General features: G+C 43.3%; 5 non-coding genes and 1 pseudogene across 5 annotated transcripts; 4 read left to right on the top strand and 2 right to left on the bottom strand.

Moving 5' to 3' along the window:
* The first annotated feature begins 2,182 nt into the window (after positions 1-2,182).
* Positions 2,183-2,255, top strand: TRNAM-CAU (transfer RNA methionine (anticodon CAU)). Its single transcript has one exon. It is a non-coding gene; the product is annotated as a tRNA-Met (tRNA).
* Positions 2,256-7,550: 5,295 nt separating this feature from the next.
* Positions 7,551-7,623, bottom strand: TRNAM-CAU (transfer RNA methionine (anticodon CAU)). Its single transcript has one exon. It is a non-coding gene; the product is annotated as a tRNA-Met (tRNA).
* An 827-nt stretch (positions 7,624-8,450) lies between these two features.
* On the top strand, positions 8,451-8,532 carry TRNAL-AAG (transfer RNA leucine (anticodon AAG)). The gene has a single exon. It is a non-coding gene; the product is annotated as a tRNA-Leu (tRNA).
* Positions 8,533-12,264: 3,732 nt separating this feature from the next.
* TRNAQ-CUG (transfer RNA glutamine (anticodon CUG)) lies at positions 12,265-12,336 on the top strand. Its single transcript has one exon. It is a non-coding gene; the product is annotated as a tRNA-Gln (tRNA).
* Positions 12,337-12,777: 441 nt separating this feature from the next.
* TRNAL-CAA (transfer RNA leucine (anticodon CAA)) lies at positions 12,778-12,892 on the bottom strand. Its single transcript has 2 exons — positions 12,855-12,892; positions 12,778-12,823 (listed from the first exon to the last, which is right to left on the bottom strand). It is a non-coding gene; the product is annotated as a tRNA-Leu (tRNA).
* Positions 12,893-13,576: 684 nt separating this feature from the next.
* Positions 13,577-13,995, top strand: LOC113616259 (ubiquitin-like protein FUBI pseudogene; annotated as a pseudogene).
* Positions 13,996-15,388: the final 1,393 nt, after the last annotated feature.

Here is a 15,388-nt window from a genome sequence, read left to right as displayed (position 1 = left end):
CACCCCACACTTTGAAAATAAAGATTTTACAGCAGGCCAATATTTTAAAGTATTTTCTATGGCCAGCCACAGTGATAGCCACCTTGTAGGCATATGCCTAAAGAGGCTATCTCATTCCATTTCTGTGAAGTAAAAAAATCTCAGTAAGTGCTTCTGCACATTTTGAAGAAAATAAAAACTGACCATAAACCTCAATAAACCATGAAAGCCTCAATATCATGAGTAAGCAAACCACAATCCTTTAAAGCAATGTCTGTGTACAAGGAGTGCAGGACATTTAGCAGATAAGATCTTTTTATTTTCTTTGGTAAGGCTAAACGGAATTTGCCAAAATTTACTTTTGCACTGTTGCCAAATGTGCAGATAGATGAGCATGGCCTAGTTTGTATCTGAACAAAATATCAACAATCTTCTGTTTTATGTATCTAGTGGTTTTATTAAATCTACACACAAATCAAGAAGATGATTTTTCGACACCATGTTTCAAATTAAAGTCGTAGGAGCTAGGGGAAACATTTTTTCTTGCCTAACTTGACACATCGTTTGAAGTTGTTATATTGTAGAGAACAAGGTCATCCGACAGAATCGGCTTCACAGTACAAGAGGCCAATACACGGTATCGAAATTTCCCTTTTTGTTTGCCCTCGGGATGCAACCTTTGAATCAGGAAATAGAGAATGCGAGTTCTTTTCAAGTATTATACCCAACACTATTTTTGACTGAGCATTGGTGTCATTTAGAGAAGAAGAAAAACCTCTGATTCGAAAGTTCTCGCCCGTCTTAACCCAGACTTGGGAGAATCAGTCTCCCCTTGTACTGTCACACCTCCTTCTCCACTATGCCCAAATCCAAATCCTTTTCTACATATTGTGCAGTACTCTGTTTTGGTAATTTACCTCCCTAATCCAGTTATATGTGTTCTTCCATCTGCCATTTAGACCTTTTCGGTGAGGTCTGGGTCATGCTGGCATTCACATGGTAGTCGTTTGTTCTCATTTTCATTATCTAGACTCAGGACATATGGTCGAAATATCCACAATGTTAAAAATTAAGCTAACATTATTTCGATAAAAAGCACAACAGTTAATCTACAGGCAGACCTATTTCGCATATTTAGGTTACAGCACTCAGAGAGATGCAACACTGGACTGCCCATTATTGCGAACCAAAAATTCCGGTTGCCCTCATCAGCGGCCAGGGGAAAAACAGAGATTGCAACTACAGAAGTCGAATAATATGTGCCGCCTCAATTTGGCAATAAAATCAGTGTTCCTCTCAGCCCTCCAGGGGCGGGGGCGTCAGCGGAGGTAAAGGTGTCATAGGGTGTTTTTGGTACTTTGCCCAGCCGTCCGCAACCCATCTCTGAAACCCTGACTCTTCTCAGCCCGGGAAGAGGTTTCCCAGGAGTTGCGGCTTTCCCAAGACATTCCCGGGGCAAACCAGGAGACTGGGTAAGCCAAGCTTTTCACCTGTTCCTGTTTCTGTAACTACAGCTCTCTCATACCAGCAGATTCCCAAGAGTTTGCACCAAGGACACCTTATTCTTTAAAGCATCAAGTCCCATATGTCCAGGAACCCCCTTTGGACTTCTTCGGGACGGAGCAGTGGTCAGGGAAGATTGTAGTCTGTTGAGAAACTGATGGGACTTGGGGAGGTGTTTTCTTAAAATGAGGACAGACCGCTTTATGGGAAATTTGCCTGCGAAGGGGCATAAACGAAATAGAGCGACAGCCTGAGACAGAGGCGTCGAGTCAAAGGAAGTGTTTTGTTATTTAAGGTAATAAACACTTTAACGTGTTTAAAGTACTGATGAGAAGAATCGGGTATGGAAAGACAGAGGGAGAGTGAGAGAGGAAGTGGGCCGTTTTCCTCTTCCCTAGAGACCACAGGGATGGACGCCGGTATAGGTTAAGTGCAGGTATCTGGGCAAGAAGTTAAGGAAACTCTCCTTCTGTTGTGAGAGGTGAGGGTCATCAGTTCAGAACGAGGGGAGCAAAGGCAGTGGCATCGACAACGACTTTCCTCATCTGATTCAGGTTGTAGAAGTTGTTGCACTTTTAAGCCGTTGCAGGGGAGCATTTCATTTTCAGATTTTAAAGTAAAGGAACTACAGAGCAAGACAGAAGTTTAAGCAAGGTAAATTCCAGTGCTAAAGATATTTGATGAGAGCACTCGGCCGCCTGCCTCCTTAGCGCAGTAGGCAGCGCGTCAGTCTCATAATCTGAAGGTCCTGAGTTCGAACCTCAGAGGGGGCAGTTTGATTTTTGCCCTCGCCCTCCACCAACCAGTTACCGCCTTCGTCTGGCAAAAGTCTACTTCCTAGTGACTGGGCCAGTTGTGTGCTGGTCAAAGAGCTCAAGCCTAAGCTTTCTTCCTCCTGATTGGTAGGTGCAAAAATATGGAAAGATGTTATTTATGTATAATGACTTGCTATCTTCAGCTCCTTCCAGTGGACAACCTCTTGTCCAAGTTCCTCTGATTGCTATTTCTTCTTGGAACAGTATCCTATTGGCGCAATCTAATTTATTGGGGAAAAAAATTGAATGGACAGATATATGAAAATCTGACATTCAGTTTTCTCAGTAAGTCTTCTTGTTTCCTCTTCATATATACATGCCATCTCCTTGCCCTGGCCTCCCTATCTAATCTGGTCCTAACTGGTTTCCCATCTGTACTACACTGAATATTGTTCCACAAAAATGTATGCCCGCCCACCCAGAACCTCAGAACGCGACCTTATTTGGAAATAGAGTCTTTGCAGATGTCATTAGTTAAATTTACATGAGATCATACTGGATGGGGGTGGGGGTGGGGCTTAAATTCAGTGGCTAGTGTCCTAAGAAGTATGTCTGTTTTATCCACTCCTGTATTTCCAGTGCCTAGCACAGTATCAGACAAACAATAAACACTTGTCAAATAAGTCAGTGAATTAATTAGCATATTTAACGTTACTTTGTTTTTGTTTTGGGTTTTTTTTTGCCATATTCCCTACCGCTATATTACTCCCGGCGGTCAACATCTCAAATTTGGATTTTTGCAGTAATCCCCACAGGAGTCACACCTACTGAAGTTCATCCTGCAGGCATACTTCTCTGGCCCAGTCCGTGCTGGAAAAAGAGAGGGCAATACTTAGGCTGCTCCTGCTAAATATCTGGACCTGTATTTCAGGATAGTTCTCTCAACAGTTCATTCTGGTGCAGAATGAAAAAGGTATATACTAGGGAACATCTTAACAGTGTCTTCTAGACCCTCAGCCTCTGATTCCAGGAGCCTACATCTGCTACAGTTTAAGAGCTGCAGTTAAGGACTGTAGAGACGCCAAATAGCTGGATGGTCTGGCTGTTCGGGCTGTTCCTTAGAGAATCTTGATTCTTGTTGGAGCCACTATTCTGAATCTGTTCCTCCTCTTTGTAGAATCAGAAACTAGTTTTTAATTCACCCAGATTTTTCCAGGCTTACAGGACTGACTCGCAATAACCAAATGTCAGAGACGTTCCAAGCCAGAGTATGAACATATTATAGCCGCACTGATGGTTGACCAGCATATTCTTTCCCTTGTAAAATAAACTCTATAGTGGGAAGCAAAGAACATTAGAAGATTGCTCTGTGAACCTATAATCAGAGTAAGGAAGTAATAAAATATTAATGACTATGATATTAGGCAATGATGGTCTGGCGCATTCACCACCAAAAAGCCAACCAAGCCAAGCTGTGGGTTGGCTGCCTCTGGGAAGAGATGGAATTCTGATCATAGATATTTCTAAATAAAGTTACATTATCATTGGTTAGATATTCTTGTTACCTTTATGGCACTTTGATGTCCAGAAAAACCTCCTCAGCCACTCATTTACCAACTCTTACTTCACTCTTAGGAAATTATTTGGTTCTGGTACAAAGCCATGTACTCTAAGGCTCTCCTTAAATGCTAGCTCCCTTCATCTTACAGTAAAGGTCCCATCTATTCACCTCGGCGTTGGCGTTTGCCTGAGTCACTTACACATACCGTGTAAAGAGATGGATGGTTTGCAAGGGTGGAGTCAGAACTGGATGGTAAAAGTCAAAAGCGATGCCCGAACAGGGACTTGAACCCTAGACCCTTAGATTAAAAGTCTGAGGCTCTACCAAGTGAACTACCCAGTCCCCTTTTGTTGCAGCATGTTTCCTGTACATCCTAATGTGAAGAAAAGTACATGAACAAAGTTCCAATTCTGTTCATGTTCCTTTTCTTTATTCCTAATTCCATTCCTGCCTCTTTGAATATGGCTCACAACTACTTCTGCCCCCAGGTCATAAGAAAAAGATAACGCTCATATTTGAGTAATATAAACAATTACTTCTAAAAGTTGTATGTTACTAGAGATGTAATCACCTGGACCGTCTTGTGCTTCATCTTCACAATTTGTGTTCCAGTCTCCCCCCAGACCTTAAGAATGCCTAGCAGAAAAAGCTCTTAACAACTAGGTTTTGAGAACTTACTCTGAGCAAGGAGCTCTGCTTTGCCCCTGGTTTACAGCAGTGGAAAGCCACCACCTCAGCCTTCATGGAGTTTACCCTTTAGAAGGGAGAGTCAGCCTTTTAAACAATGAATTACACCATAAATATTTAAACAGCCATTGTGATAAATGTTCTTAGGAAAAAGTACAGGTTACTGAGGTTTGTAGAGAAACAAACAAGTATAATCTCATGACCAGAGTTTCCAAATTAAATGAGATAATACACGTAAACTTTTGGAATAGTGTCTGGGTCATACTAACAGTTCAATGAAAGTTAGGTGTTATCATCATTATTATTTTTATTATAAAATAGATGAATTAGAAAATCATATTTAATTGGTTGGTTGTGCCACCTTAGACAAATTACTTAATCTCTCATCCACTTTCCTCCCTTAAATCCTGCAACAGAAATTTCTTCCTCAAAGGTTGGGTTTACCACAATGGTACGTAGTACATTTCTAACTTATGTATTTATTCATGCCACTATTCAAAATAGATTTGAGGTGGTCTACACAACTTCACTGTAATAAGATAAAATGGAAAATGTTAATAGACTTAAGTAGGGATAAAGGGAGCATAGAGGTAGAAAATTAAGGTAAACGTATGCAAGCTATAGGTGTCCCCCACCCCATATCTCCAAGACAGTGGATTATAGAGGGAGGTGACCTCTTCCAGGGGGTAAGAGAAGACTTTTCCCAAGACATGATGTTTAAACTGAGAACCAACAGTTTAATAGTAATAGATTAGACAAAAACATGGCTCCAGCATTTTAGGAAGAGCAAAAAAGCAGAATACTTTCAGAGAACTTAAAGAAGGCCTGAGGTGCTTGAGTGCAGATATGTTGGGACAATACTGATGGAGGTGGGGGGCAAGGTAAACAGAAAGGCAGGGACAGATGAGAGACAGACAGGCTCAGAGGTTATGGCTAGGAGTGCAGAGTACAAACTTCATCCTTGCAGCAATATAAAGTCACTGGGGATTTTAAGCAGAGAGGAGCAACATGGTCAGAGATGATTTCAAAAAGATTATGTTGGTTTCATGTAAAGAAATGTGTCAGCGTGAGGCAAGAGATGATAGGAAAACACAAATTAGGTTACTGTGTAGCCATGTAGACTTGACCTACTGACTATTTGGCAGTGTTGGGGAATGGTGCAGAGACTGGGAACATTTGGAAAGAAGCAGAAGACTTGGGCCCAGACTCTTCCTGGGCACCTAGAGAGGAAGAGGTGTCAAACTAATTCATTTCTCTCAGTAGGGCATTGCCTTAATAAACCCTTTACTTGGAAAGGCAGCAATAAAGCAGAATAAGAAAGGGCACTTTGGATCTTTTGAGAATTCTTTGGAAAGCATGGAGTGTTTGCTCTGTTCTTGATCTGACTTGTGGATACCTGAGGGTACTGCCGCCAGTTCTGATCAGCAGGCAAGCCGTGAGTGATCAGACAAAAAAAGGAGAATCTTGGGAGGAAGTGACCTTCCCCACAATAGTCAATATGAGATAACTGGATATGTGCAGAGGGATTCCAAAAACCTGTTCAGGTGATTGCATTCAGATCTGATCTCCTGAGCTTGCTGTTAAAAATTCAGATTTGCAGTCTACCATGTCCCACTCAAACATAAAGTCCATGAGATCAGGAGCAATTTCTGTTGTGTACAGTGTGGTATCCCTAGCCCCTATGTATCAGTCAAGGTCTAGTTCAGAAACAACACCAGGTATTTCAACTGAGAACACTGTGGTAACCCAGAGATAATAACTATGGAAAGTAGTTACCACCTTCTAGGGAGGAGGGGAAAAATGGGTAGGGGTTGGGCCTCTAAGGAAGAGCACAAAGAGAATGGTGGTTGGAATCAACTACCATTGTTGGAGCAACCCTGACTGGAATAGCAAAATTCAGAAAACAGTTCCTCTTCTCTTCTCCCGCCTCCCCGGCTCCTTCTAGTTCCTCTTATTGACAGAACCTAAGAGAAAGCCAACTGACAAAGTTTTAGATATGTAATTTGCAGATGGCCAGAGCCAACATCACAGAAGAGGGTGAATTTGAAGCTGAGCGGGAATGGATTAATAGTAAGGGACACAGCTTTGAACAGTGCTTGGCACATAGTAGGTGCTCAATAAATATCTGTTCAATACCTCCCACTCAACAAGCTGAGATGTTAAGAGCTGGATATTAAATATCAATCTTGCTTTTTTTAAAATTAATTTTTACTGGAGTATAGTTGCTTTAAAATGTTATGTTAGTTTCTGCTGTACAGCAAGGTGAATCAGCTATACATATACATATATTCTCTCTTTTTTGGATTTCCTTCCCGTTTAGGTCACCACAGAGCACTGAGTTCCCTGTGCTATACAGTAGGTTCTCATTAGTTACCTATTTTATACATAGTAGTGTATATATATCAATCCCAAGCTCCCAGTTCATCCCACCCTCCCTTCCCCCCTTGGTATCTATACGTTTGTTCTCTGTGTCCTTATTTCTGCTTTGATTCTTGCTTGTTTTTATTTGAGCCAGGTGCTTATCCTGTCTCTCTAAATATCACTTCTTCTTTCTTCGTTTCCTGTTTCTCTTGTTACTCTTTCCTGTATTTTGCAGTTTGGATGACCTAGAGACCCAGTCAAGAACACTGCAAGCAGGAAAAGAAGTCCAATGCAGAGACTGAGGGGGGGGGGGGGAATGTTTTCTTTTTCATGTAGGATGGCGTTTGTGATCTGGTGGTAATTCCAGAAGAATGGCAAAATATAATCAATAATTAATAGAAATGTTTTGCACATCATACTACATCTTCCACATCCCCAGTGTAACCCTCCATCCCCTTCTCCCTCTCAACCAGTAAGTTTCTTGACCTTAATGTTTTTGTAACAAGTCAGTCTAAAAGTCTCCTAGCTCTATCTACAATTGGTATAAAAAGACTTTTGGAGTATTTAATCTTACTGAAAATTACTATTTTGTATCTGAACAGTACATGGTTCTGTTAAACAAAAAAATTCCCGTTTAGTTTCATCAGAGCAATTTCCTCCGAATTTTCCTTTTTTTATACGCAAACGGAAGAAAAGCTTAACGTTGCCCCCTCTGAGGTTCGAACTCAGGACCTTCAGATTATGAGACTGACGCGCTGCCTACTGCGCTAAGGAGGCAACTGCAACTGCCACTTATACAACACATCTACCAACTTTATTAAAGGAATCATTTTTAGAATTCTCTGAATCACAGTGTTTCAAAGGAAGGCGGAACCATGGTTTAATTCGCCTCTAATATATTCGAAGTTTGGATGGCAAAGCCACACAGAACAAGGTAAGGGCCCGACTACTGGCCCAGCCCCGTTTCCCCTGCAAACTTTCCTGCGAAGACTTTAGGGGCGGTGAGGGCAACTGAGTGCGGACTTTGCAGAAGTTCTGCTCGGTATGACCGGGGCCTGTGGAGATGGGCTACCTTCTGAAAGGCAAACAAGACTTAAATAACAAGGACCGTACTCTTTGCCTCCCTCGTGAGGTTCCATGGAGGAGCTTGGTCTCCTGAGATGGAGGGGGCCTCAAGATTCTTTCCTCATTTCTCCTTGGCGGCTCCCGGGCTCAAGCCAAACGCCCAGACTTGCTCACTCCTGAAGTCCGGTGACTTACTCCCTGAAGTCCAAGTGGATCTGGAACCCACAGCATCCACTGGAACTGTCAGTCTGCGTGACTCCTTTTTCCTATGCTGATGACAGACGAGGCAGGAGCCTCCTCCCGCGCCACCTGCGCCGTCGCCGTTCACGGTGAACCTGGGAGCCATGAGAAAGCAAAGTGTCCGGGGTCAGGGGGTTCTCAGGTTGTGCTGGGAGTGGAGAGGGGAACGCTGGAGGAAGGGCCCGCGGAGACAGCTCAGAGTGGCGGGGGCACGGGTGAGGTGGGGGGGAGAGAAAAAGGACCTGAAACGGGCGCAGTTTGGGTCAGATGACATGCATGTAAAACCGAATTTTGTAGGAGGTAGCGTGGCCGAGCGGTCTAAGGCGCTGGATTAAGGCTCCAGTCTCTTCGGGGGCGTGGGTTCGAATCCCACCGCTGCCAATGACCTTTTTCCCCTCACCGTTGTCTGAGTAGGTATTCTTTCATGTCCAATATACACAATTCTCACAGGCTCCAAGTTCAGGTAGGTTCCTCTCCTACCACTTCTGCTTTTCCCAGAGGCCAGAGATAACACCCATATGTACTGTCCCCCAAAACAGTGTTCATCACATGACAGGCCTTCAACTGATTATTTCAATTAACAAAAAGTTAATGAGCATCTACTCTGCGTGGTACTTACTCCGTTATTGTAGTTTCATCACCCAATAGTTTCGAACGTATAACAGACCTTCATTTAATTCATTCGTTTATGTAAAAAAAAAAAAGAAAAGAAAAGAAATCAGCTCCTACTATGTGTTACCTACTAGGTACTTAGGCCCCGTAGATACAGTTCTTACTTATTACCTTATTCAATAAATGGTGGAACAGTGAGTAGCTGTCAGTTTCCCTGAATCCACTTGCAACTGGAGACAGGTCCCGCCCGGCCGCGGTTCTCAGCATCCCCGAAGCCTTCTCATTTTACATTTTGAATCCTAATTATGCTGATCTGAGCTGTGGCGACTCTACGCAAGGCGCCTCGCCTTGCCACTCAACTGCCTCTCAGGTCACACGGTCTAGAGGCGCTTCCCCCCTCACTGTGCGCGTCTCTGCGTCTTCCATTGGGCGCCCTCAGTCTCTGCTCCAAGCAATTCTCTCTGCCCTCAAAGCTTCTTATCCTCTACACCTCAGCAAGGTAGTTGCTCTCTCCTGGAAGCCTCCCTTGATCTCTCCCTCCACAATTACAATTAGGCACTGAGGATCTGGAAGGAAACAAAGGAGAGGGTCCCTGCCCTGGTGCAGTGTAGAGAAGACAAGCATTAGACGCATAATGGCCCCAAGATGATACAATTTCTACGGTAAAGAATGCAACTGAACTATGAATGACATTGTAGATATATAGTTACCAAAATAAAGGACAGTACAACAGTACAATGTATAGAAGAACACACTTCAACGTTTCCAGTGATAACAGTGTCAGAGGATAGGGAAGGAGGAGATTATAAATTCTACTTTAGGCACTTTTGTTTGAGTTGTTAGGATGAGTAGATATTTATTTCATAAGTCGAATAAGTGAATCCACGAGTCCACAAATGAATTGTTCAAAAAAATCCCCGTCTGATAAATACCGCGAAAGAGAAATGGAACGTGCTGGGGAGCCTGTAGCAGGCCTCAGCTTAGCCATCCCTTCTTTGGCAGGCTTTCCTCATTGCTACCTGCCCTTAATTGGGTATTCCTGTTGGTATGCTTTGACCATGCTCTGTTATCACTTGATCCATCACTTATTTTAGCATTTATCATAACTCAGGGAAATTTTTGTGCAATCATCTGCTTTTCCCCATGCGTCATAAGCTTTGTCAGATATAGAACCATATTTCTCTCACTTCCCCACGTCATGAAAACTAAATAGATATTTGTAGTAAGTATCAGTGAATAAATATATAAATACATGAAAGAATATCTTTCTAATTGTGAAATGAGCAAGGTACACAGAGCTGAGGATCCCGGAAGACGTTGAGGTCTTCAGTTTGAGGTAGAGTCTTGTGTTCTGAAGCCCCATTTCTACAGGACACTCCAGCTAAACTTGGTTCTTGACTCTGATTACGCCACACTGACTTGCTCTTTCTGGATTCAGCTCTGCTACCAGGTTACTGCAAATCATTCTTGCGCAGATTGCCAGGGATCACATTACTTCTGTATTGTGGGTCCCAGTCATCTCTTCCCCCAGTCATCCCCCTCAGCAGTCTTTGTTTGCATTCACCTTGCAATATTTATGAACCAACCATGAGAGATTCCAAGAGAAAAGTGTAGTCTTCTGAACTCCACACTCACAAATAAATAAACCAACCCACGGCCATCTGTACTATCTTCCAGCTCTATACTCCCTACCCTTTCCTGGGATATAAATGTGCTAAGACTGAAAAACATTCATTTATACCCCTTCTGCCTTGCCTATCCTCAGAGAGCAGTTTAAAGCTTATAATTGAATAGTGGGCTTTTGAGGTTCTGGTGTAATTTTAAAACCAATGGACATTTTTCTTTAAGAAATAAGCTTGTGGCTCATGGAATAAAAAGCGTGCCACCTATACTGGGGAAGAAAGATTTGGTCCATTATTCAGCTGGATCTGAGATAACTTAGACCGTCTTTTAAGGCTAGGAGACTCAAGAAGATAGAACGGAGAGTTTACGTGCATGGAGGGAAGGAATAGACACTTAGGAGAACTCTATGGTGACCTGGCCAAAAGTCTTTGAATTTCACTGCTTCCCTCTCCACCTTCCAAAAGATATATGCACTTCAACCCATATTTATTGAGTAGCTATTTCTTGACAGGCACCTTGCTTGGATGGAGTTACAACAAAAGGATGAAAGTCAGAAAATGATTCAGGGATTCCTAAGCAATTCAGCCTTGGGAGACTACCAGAGGCACATGAAGAATGACTGGCCAGTAATTAATATTTAGACTGACTAAAGTAGTAATTTATACCTGAGTGTTTCTTCCAGTGATGCTACCTACATGTATGATCTCTTTATTATATGTTGTTCTTAACAGTTAAATAATCATGCTATGTTAATAAAGTTAAAGTTTAGAGAAATAAATGACTATACCCAGCACTATGATGTCCTCTCTTGGCCATCCACATTCGAGGACATATTTGTGTGGCCATATGAACACTGGAATGTCCACCTGGGAGCTAGGACCTGGAAAGGAACCCCTCACCCCCAAAAAAGAAACAATCATGCCCTTTAGACTTGTCAGATTTAGCCTATGGAGAGAAGGAAAAAGAAACATTCAAAAAAGTCCAGCGCTGGGCTACCTGATTATTTATTCACTCGTTCGTTCATTCATGCATCCATTCATTCATTCCACCTTTCATCTAGGCATTCATACAACTAGCCATTGATTAAGCTTCTACTATGTACCAGACCTTAGGGTGTTAAAGAGGAATGAGAACCGGTCCTGCACTTAAGGCATCTCGGAGAGGGAGGACAGATTTTAAAATGGCAAGCCCATGATTACAGCTAAGCAGGAAGCACCAAGAAACTCCAAGTTGCTCTGGAGGCAAGTATCCTAGAATGAATAAGCGAAGCTGTAGAAAAAAGATGTTAATGTTTTTCTCCCTTTTGAACGACAAGATTAAAATCCAATTTGCCTTTGCGTGGGTCGGAAATGAAGGCAAAATCAAAACCTCCAGAGGTATCCATTTTCTTGGATCAGGATCCTGCCCTGACCCTGACATCAAGGGATAGAAATCTGGGAAGCAGGCTCAGTGGAAACAATCAGTGAAAATCCCCTCCCACCCACCTCCCATCCTTGCTTTTGGCTTCTCCGTCGCCCTTCGGCTGAAAGAGCAGAGATTTTCCATCCCTCCAAAAAACGCCCCCGTAAATGAAAGCAACCAACCAAATCAATTAGGAAGAAGAGGCAGAGCTTTCGGTTAAACTGGCACGGTTCATTTTAAATTGTTTTCTATACATCTCTCTCATCAAAAAAATTTTTTTAATTAAACAGCACAAGGATAAAATAATTTTAAATGAAGTACAATCTATAACAATTTTGAATCACTATGTTGTATACCTGAAACGAATATAGTATTGTAAATCAACTTTACCTCAATTGAAGAAAAAAAAAAAAAAAAACTAGAAAGCACAAGGAAAGAGATATCAGATGGACAGTGTAGAAACGTTGATGCAACCGGGGTTCCATGGTGTAATGGTTAGCACTCTGGACTCTGAATCCAGCGATCCGAGTTCAAATCTCGGTGGAACCTTTCCTTTTCTTTTCACATCCCAATTCTGTAACAGACTGAACCACGCTGCTTTCAATTTCCGCACTTTAATTTTTGATGGGTTCGGGCAGTGAGAAAGGACATGAGACTACGATCCTAATGGCCCGTGAGCTCAGGAGCAGCCTATAATCACCGAGTCTGTGTACATGTCTTTCTGTTCCCACCAGACTCATTTTTCTCCCAGGACTCCCCAGGGTTAACGAGAGTTTAGTAAAAGCGCCTTTAATGAACAAACCAGAGTGCAGAGCAAAACGTGATCCGTGATAAGTAGCAACCAAAACGGAAAAGAAAGAGTCTTTCTTTTCCTAATTGAGGGTCCGTCGTTAGGACTGTAAAAGGGAAAGTAGAGAGAAGACTGGATGGAAACAAAAAATGGCTGAGAAAGTGGTAGTGGTTGCTTTTAGAGCAGGAGGAAAAACAGTCTGTCAGAAGTGGGATTCGAACCCACGCCCCCATTCGGGGACCAGAAACCTCTCTGGAAGGAAGCTTGAAGACTACAGCTTGAGTCTGGCGCCTTAGACCACTCGGCCATCCTGACAGCCCAGCGCCGCTATCCCAAATGAGTAAAATCTGCAATTGTGCTGAAAGTGCACTCACCATGGGCTGTTAAATTCTTTTGCAGTCTAGGGTTTATCCGAAAAAATGGGAATGTAAATCCTTAAAAATTAACTGAACCTTCTTTCTCAGTAGAGCCAGCAACTTTGACTGAACTCGCGAGGCTTTCCTCTCAGTCCGGGATATAATTTGGCATTTCTCTCCTCTCCCTTCTTTCTGCCTTTCCCTGCAAGCCCCGGGGCACTGTGGCTCAAGGATCCTAACAACCCGGAACCGACCCCCGACTGGACAAGAGAGAACTCCCCTTATTCATTCCCAGAAAGGACACAGAGCTCGGGCTCTGTTCCCGAGAAGATGCCTGGCAAACCAACCGAACTGGCGGGAGCTCAGCGGGGAAGTGAGCGAGCCAGTGTAGACCTGGGGAGAAAACCGGCGAGTTAGTATAGACCAGAAAGGGGCATGGTGAGTGCGGTTTAGGGGCCTAGAGCATGAAGACTGGATGTGGATGTGAGTTGCAGAAAGTAGTAACCAAAAAACAAAAAAAGTTGATGAAGTGGAATTCATCAAAATTAAAAACTTCTGTTCATCAAAAAGCGCCATTAAAGCTCTTTCTTCACGACTCCATCTTCGCGGTAGCGGCAGTGGTGCCCACGGTTCAGTGGCCGACATGCAGTTCTGTGTCTTCGCCCAGGAGCTACAGACTCGCGAGGTGACGGGTCAGGAGACAGTCGCCCAAATCAAGGCTCATGTAGCTTCCCTGGAGGGCATCCCTCAAGTCGTGCTCCTGGCAGGAGCATCCTCATCCTAGAGGATGATGCTACCGTGGGTCAGTGTGGGGTGGAGGCTCTGAGCACTCTGGAAGTAGCCAGCCACGTGCTTAGAGGTGAAGTCCATGGTTCCCTGGCCGGTGCTGGGAAAGTAAGAGGTCAGACTCCCAAGGTGGCCAAACAGGAGAAAAAGAAGATGGGCCGGGCCAAGAGGTGTATGCAGTACAACTAGGGCTTTGTAAATATTGTGCTCACCTTTGGCACGAAGAAAGGCCCCAATACCAACGCTCAAGTCCTTTGTAATCCTGGCTTTCTCTAGTAAAGTCACTTAGCCCAATCAAACAACTACAACAACAACAAACACCATTAAAAACGTGTACAGGAAAGGCCCTGTGAGAACACAGAGACAAGGTGGCTGTCTGCACGTCAAAGAGAGAGGCTTCAGGAGAAACCACCCCTGCTGACACCTTGACCTTGGACTTCCAGTCTCCAGAAAATATACCGAAAAAATTAATTTGTGTTGTTTGAGCCACACAGCCTCGTCTTTTGTTATGGCAGCCAGAGCAGACTAATACAAACGTCTTCCATGGTGGCTGAGGACTCTTAAGAGTCCAAGGCAGAAGATGTCAGTCCTCTTGTAGGCCAGGCCCAGCATCAGTGTAGAATCATTCTGCCATACTCTCTTGGTCAGAGCATTCTAGGCAAGTCCAGATTCAAGGCAAGAATAGGTTGTACCTCTCAATGATGCATGTCACATGCATATGGAGAGGAAGGAAACTGATGGTGACCATGCTGGAAGTAGCTACCATCCCTGCCCCCACCTAGCCCCAGTGGCCTGGAAACTTCATAAGGGCAGGAAGCAGAGGGTATTTACCAGGCACCCTCCGCTCATATCAAAGTGCTGGTATTCAACGAAATCCCCCAAACCCTTGTTGTTTGAAAGAATGGGTCAGATTAGCTTTTCCCCCCACTGTCTCCAAAGATTTTATCCTCAGGAAATGGAAGACAGTTAAATGTCAGTAAGCTAATTGCCAATTCAAAAAGAAATAATATTCAGGGAATTCCCTGGCAGTCCAGTGGTTAGGACTTGGTGCTTTCACTGCTGGGGCCCAGTTTGATCCCTGGTCTTGGAATTAAGATCCTGCAAGTCGCACGGTGCAGCCAAGAAAAAAAAGTTTTAATGACTAAAGATAATCACATTTTTCAGCGACAACATTACCTGAGTATGCCTTGAATTCTTCTATCCTGTATCATGTCTTAGATTGCTCTTTAATCTAGGGCTCTTTACACTGGTCACTAAAGTAATAACCTACACCAGGGAATGTTGTTATGAGAATTAAACGAACTCAGCAATACTGGTATCTGATTAAAAAAAAAGGTTGTCTAGCAGAGACCTGGGTCAGATAGACAGGCCACTTACTGTAGTGGTTAGAGCTTAGACTCTGGAGCCAGTCTACCTGGATTCTAGTCTTGGCTCTGGCTTTCACTGACTCTGTGACCTTAGACAATTTAGTTAACAATTTCCCCAGCCATAAAATAGAGATCATGATACTAGCACTACCTTGTAGGATCTAGAAGGATTTTGTGCTTTAATGAACAGAGCCCAGTATATACTAGCTTCTAAATAGGTACTTACTAAATGAAACACCCATCTCTCCTTCTCCATCAATCTGAAGGAATAAGAGGAAGAATATGCAAATCAATTATTCTTA

Source organism: Aethalodelphis obliquidens, unplaced genomic scaffold (genome assembly GCF_003676395.1).
Source record: "Aethalodelphis obliquidens isolate GAN/ISIS:26980383/991018 unplaced genomic scaffold, ASM367639v1 scaffold133, whole genome shotgun sequence".
Taxonomy (NCBI): domain Eukaryota; kingdom Metazoa; phylum Chordata; class Mammalia; order Artiodactyla; family Delphinidae; genus Aethalodelphis; species Aethalodelphis obliquidens.
Note: the sequence above shows the minus strand (reverse complement) of the source record. Positions and strands in the feature narration are given on the sequence as shown.